The sequence below is a fragment of the Colobus angolensis genome, unplaced genomic scaffold (genome assembly GCF_000951035.1).
Source record: "Colobus angolensis palliatus isolate OR3802 unplaced genomic scaffold, Cang.pa_1.0 Scaffold8, whole genome shotgun sequence".
Classification (NCBI taxonomy): Eukaryota; Metazoa; Chordata; class Mammalia; order Primates; family Cercopithecidae; genus Colobus; species Colobus angolensis.
In genome coordinates this window covers 15,264,815-15,270,814 of record NW_012121820.1, presented here as the reverse complement: position 1 = coordinate 15,270,814, position 6,000 = coordinate 15,264,815, and the positions used below count along the sequence as shown (strand labels likewise).

General features: G+C 38.2%; 1 protein-coding gene across 1 annotated transcript in view; it reads left to right on the top strand.

The window, feature by feature from the left end:
- Positions 1–6,000, top strand: part of RALGAPB (Ral GTPase activating protein, beta subunit (non-catalytic)) — a 107,657-nt gene that overhangs the window by 33,662 nt on the left and 67,995 nt on the right. The window lies entirely within an intron of this gene.

Below are 6,000 nucleotides of genomic sequence, written 5' to 3'. Positions count from 1 at the left end.
CCTCCCCTCAATCCTGATTTTAATATGCAGGCATACCTTGTTTTATTGTACTTCACTGTATTGAGCTTCACAGATACCATGTTTTTTTTTTTTTTTTTTTTCCAAATTGAAGGGTTGTGGCAACCCAGCATCAAGCAAGTCTTTTGGCGCCATTTTTCCAACAGCATGTGCTCACTTTGTGCCTCTGTCATATGTTGGTAATTCTTGCGTATTTCAGACTTTTAAATTACAATTATCTGTTATGGTGACCCGTGATCAGTGATCTTTGATATTACCATTGTTGTTGTTTTAGAGTGCCACATACTACACCTATATAAAATGGTGAACTTTATCGATCAATGTTGTTTGTGTTCTGACAGCTCCACTGACCAGCTGTTTCCCGTCTCTTTTCCACTCTTGAGACACAATAATACTGAAATTAGGCCAATTAGTAACTATAATGGCCTCAGAGTGTTCGAGTGAAAGGAATAGTTGCATGTCTCTCACTTTAAATCAAAAGCTAGAAATGATTAAGTTTAGTTAGGAAGGTGTGTTGAAAGCCGAAATAGGCTGAAAGCTAGGACTCTTGCACCAAATGGTTAGCCAAGTTGTGAATGCAAAGGAAAAGTTCTTGAAGAAAATTTAAAATGCTATACCACTGAACACAGGAATGATAAGAAAGCAAAACAGGCTTATTTATGATATGGAGAAAGTTTGAGTGGTCTAGATGGGAGATCAAACCAGTCACAACATTTTTTTAAGCCAAAGCCTAATTCAGAGCAAGGCCTAACTGTCTTCAGTTCTGTGAAGGCTGTGAGAGGTGAGGAAGCTGCAGAAGAAAGCTTAGGAATAGGCTGAGGTTGGTTCATGAGGTTTAAGGAAAGAAACCATGTCTATAACGTGAAAGTGCAAGCTGAAGCAGCGAGTGTGATGGAGAAGCTGCAGCAAGTGATCCTGATGATCTAGCTAAGATCATTGATGAAGGTGGCATCACCAAACAACAGATTTTCAGTGTGCATTAAACAGTCTTGTATTGGAAGAAGACACCATCTAGGACTTCTATAGCTAGAGAGGAAAAGTCAGTGCCTGGCAAGCTGAAGCCAGTGCTCATTCAGTATTTGGAAAATCCTAGGGCCCTTAAGAATGATGTTAAATTTGTGCTCGCCTTGGCAGCCCATATACTAAGAATGATGTTACATTTATTCTGGCTGTGTGCAATGGCTCATGCCTGTAATCCCAGCACTTTGGGAGTAAGAGATGGGCAGATTACTTGAGCTCAGGAGTTTGAGACCACCCTGGGCAACTTGGCAAAACCCCGTCTCTACAAAAAATAAAAAAAATAGCCAGGTATGGTGGCTTGTGCCTGTGGAACTCGCCTCCAAAGTTCAAGTGATTGTTGTGCCTTAGCCTCCCAAGTAGCTGGGATTACAGAGGTGTGCCACCACACCCTGCTAGTTTTTGTATTTTTAGTAGAGATGGGGTTTCACCATGTTGGTCTCAAATTCCTGGCCTCAAAACAGTCCACCCATCTCAGCCTCCCAAAGTGCTTGGATTACAGGCATGATCCACTGCGCCCAGCCTGACTTTCAAATCTTGTTTAAGAAATAGAGTTGACCCTTGAACAACATATATTTGAACTGTGTGGGTCCACTTATATGTAGTGGAAACTTTTTTTTTTGAAATTTGAGACAATGTGAAAAAATGTGCACCATGTAGCCTAGATATATTGAAAAAAGAAAAAAAGGTATGTCATGTGCATAAAATATATGTACATGCTAGTCTTATATTGTTTACTACCATAAAATATATACAAATGTGTTATGCTAAATTAAAATTTATTAAAACTTCTGCATACAAATGCTTATAGACTATACATGATACCATTTGCAGTAATGTAAACAACAGGTAAAGAAGTGTAAACATAAAAGCTACAGTATAAATAGTAATTGCATAAAATTAACTGTGGTACATACTATACTACTGTAATAATTTTGTAGCCGCTTCCTGTTGCTATTGCAATGAGCTCAAGTGTTGTGAATATTCACCTAAAACCCCATGTGACACTAATCATTTCTGCTTGAGCAGTTAATCTCTCCAGTAAATAGTGTATCTCAGTAAAAAGTGATGTCTCAGTTTTCATTTATTTTTCATCATATTTAATACAATACTGTAAACCTGGAATAAATAATACCATGGGACCCATACGAAGTGCCATTAGTGGTGCTGGAAGTGCTCCCAAGAAGCAGAGAAAACTCATAACATTACAAGAAAAAGTTGAATTGCTTGATATGTTCTGTTGTTTGAGGTCTGCAGCTGTGGTCACCTGCCATTTCAGGCAGACAATTGATTTTGTGAAAAGGTGACGTAAACTTAATGGTGTCAGTAAACACAGTACAGTGTTGTAAATGTGTTTTCTCTTTTATATGACTTTTTTTTTTGAGACAGAGTCTCACTTTGTCACCTAGTCTGCAGTGCAGTGCTACGATCTCAGCTCACTGCAACCTCCGCCTCACTGCAGCCTCTGCCTCCCAGGCTCAAGTGATTCTCGTGCCTCAGCCTCCTGAGTAGCTGGGATTACAGGCGTGAGCCACCATGCCCAGCTAATTTTTTAGTATTTTTAGTAGAGTCAGGATTTCTCCATGTTGGCCAGGCTGGTCTCTAACTCCAGGCCTCATGTGAGCCTCCCTGCCTCTGTCTTCGAAAGTGCTGGGATTACAGGCATGAGCCACTGTGCATGGCCCTTTTTAATAATTTTTTAAAGACCAGGTCTTGCTGGGTTGCCCAGGGTAGAGTGTAATGGCTGTTCATAGGTGTGATCATAGTGCAGTACACTCTTAAGCTCCTGGGCTCAAGCTATTTAGGTTGGTGCAAAAGTAATTGCAGCTTTTGCCATATTTTAATTACTTTTGTACCGACACAGTATCTTCTGCCTCAAGCCTTACAAGTAGCTGGGACTATGAGTGTGCCACTGCATCTGATTTTCCGTATGATTTTCTTCGTAACATTTTATTTAGCTTTCTTTATTGTAAGAATACCATATATAATACACATACAAAATATGTGTTAATTGTTTGTTATTGGTAAGGCTTCTGATTAGATGAGTAGTTAAGTTTTTGGGGAGTCAAACATTATACATAGAGTTTTCAACTGTATGAGGGGCCAGCACCTCTAGTTCCTATGTTGTTCAAGGGTCAACTGTACGTTTTGTAAGGCTATAGCTGCCATATCAGCATTAACAGGACTTTGGGAGAAGTTGATTCCAACCCTAATGAATGATTATGAGGGGTTCAAAGCTTCAGTGGAAGAAGTCACTGCAGATGAGGCGGAGAAGTAGCAAGAGAACTACAATTAGAAGTATAGCCCAAAGAGATGACTAATTGCTGCAATGTCATGATAAAACTAATGATGAGAAGTCTTACGGATGAGCAAAGAAAGTAGTTTCCTGAGGTGGAATCTACTCCTGATGTAGATGCCATGAACATTGTTGAAATGACAGCAAAGTATGTAGAATATTACATAAGCTTAATTGGTAAAGTAATGGCAGAGTTTGAGAGGATTCACTCCAATTTTGAAATAAGTTCTACTGTGGGTAAAATGCTGTGAAATGGCATTGCATGCCACAGATAAATTTTTTTGTGAAAATAAGAGTCAGTCCATGTGGCACACTTCATTGTTTTAGTTTTTAAAACTGCCGCAGCCACCCCAGCCGTCAACAGTCACCCTCCTGATCAGTCTGCAGCCAAATGAGGCAATACCCTCTACCAGTGAAAAGATGACTCTAGATGACACAAACAAATGGAAAAACATTCCATGTTCATGGTTTAGAAGAATCAATGTCATTAAAATGACCATACTGCCCATAGCAATCTACAGATTCAACACTGTTCCTGTCAAACTACCAGTGCCATTTTTTCACATAACTAGGAAAAAACCTATTCTAAAATTCATATTGGAACCAAAAAAGAGCTCTAATAGCCAAAGCAATCCTAAAGCAAAAAGAACAAAGCTGGAGGCATCACATTACCCAACTTCAAACTATACTACAGGGCTACAGTCCCCAAAACAGCATGGTACTAGTACAAAAACAGATACATAGACCAATGGAACAGAACAGAGTCCTCAGAAATAATACCACACAACTACAGCCGTCTGATCTTTGACAGAGTCAGTAAAAACAAGCAATGGGGAAAGGACTCTCTATTTAATAAATAGTGCAGGGTTAGCTGGCTAACCATATGCAGAAGAATGAAACTGGACTCCTACCTTTCACCATATACAAAAATTAACTCAAGATGGATTAAAGATTTAAATGTAATGCCTCAAACTATAAGAATACTAGAAGAAAACCTAGGAAACACTATTCTGGACATTTGTCTTGGGAAGGAATTTATGACTCAGTCCTCGAAAGTAATTGCAACAAAAACAGTTGACAAGTGGTACCTAATTAAACAAAAGAGTTTCTGCACATAAAAGAAACTATCAGCAGAGTAAACGGAAAACCTACAGAATAGGAGAAAATATTCACAAATTATACATCTGACAGAGATCCGATATCCAGAATCTATAAGGAACTTAAAACAATTGAACAAGCAAAAAACAACCCCATTAAAAAACAGGCAGCAGACGTGAACAGACACTTATCAAAAGAAGACATACAAGTGGCCAACAAACATACGAAAAAATGCTCCATATTACTAATCATCAAACAAATGCAAATCAAAATCACAGTGAGATACTATCTCACACTAGGCAGAATGGGTATTACTAAAATGTCAGAAACACAGTAGATGCTGGCAAGACTGCAGAGAAGAGGGAATGCTTATAAACTCTGCTGCTGGGAATGTAAATTAGTTCCAGCTACTGTGGAAAGCAATTGGGAGATTTCTCAAAGAACTTAAAATGCAACTACCACTCAGCCCAGCCATCCTGTTGCTGGGTATATATCCAAAAGAAAACAAATGATGCTACCAAAAAGACACATACACTCTTATATATTGCAGCACGATTCACAATAGCAAGGACATGGAATCAACGTAGATGCCTGTCGGTGGTAGACTGGGTAAAGAAAATGTGGCACATATGCACCATGGCATACTATGCAGCCATGAAAAAGAATTAATTATGTCCTTTGCAGCAACATGGATGCAGCTTGAAGCCATTATCCTAAGTGAATTAACACAGGAACAGAAAACCAAGTATCACATGTTCTCACTTATAAGTGAGAGCTAAACATTGGATGTAAAACTCATAGACATAAAAAGATGACAACATTAGAAACTGAGGACTACTGGTGGGGGAAGAGGAGCAGTGTTGAAAAGCCCAGATGATGGGATTATTTGTACCCCAAACCTCAGCGTCATGCAGTATACCCAGATAGTCTGCACATGTACCTCCTGAATCTAAAATAAAAGTTGGAAAGTTTTAAAAAGGGAAAAGATTATGACTTGCTGAAAGCACAGATGATTATTAGCATCTTTCAGCAGTAAAATATTAATATTTTTAAATTAAGGATATACATTGATTTTTAAAGATATAATCCTATTGCATACTTAATCGACTATAGTATAGTCCAAACATAGCTTTTATATGCATTGAGAAACCAAGAAAACGTGCATGACTTGCTTTTTGCAATATTTGTTTTATTAGGGTAGTGTGAAACAACCTGCAAGATCTCCGAGGTATACCTGTGTAACTCTAGATATAGATAAGGGTTCTTTAAAAAATATAATACCCTTATCACACCTAAAAAAGTTGACAGTTCTTTAATATCAGTTAGCCAATCAGTGTTCAAATTTTCAGGTACAGTTGGTCCTCTGTGGGTTCTGTATCCATGGACACAGCCAATCAGAAATCAAAAATATTTGGCAAAAAATTTCACAAAATTCCAAAGAGTAAAAATTGAATTTGCCTTCTACTGAGTACTGCATTGAATCTGTGCAAATGAAGGGATGTGTATGCATTGTATTAGGTATTATAAGTAATCTTGAGATGATTTAAAGTATATCGGAAGATGTGTGTAGG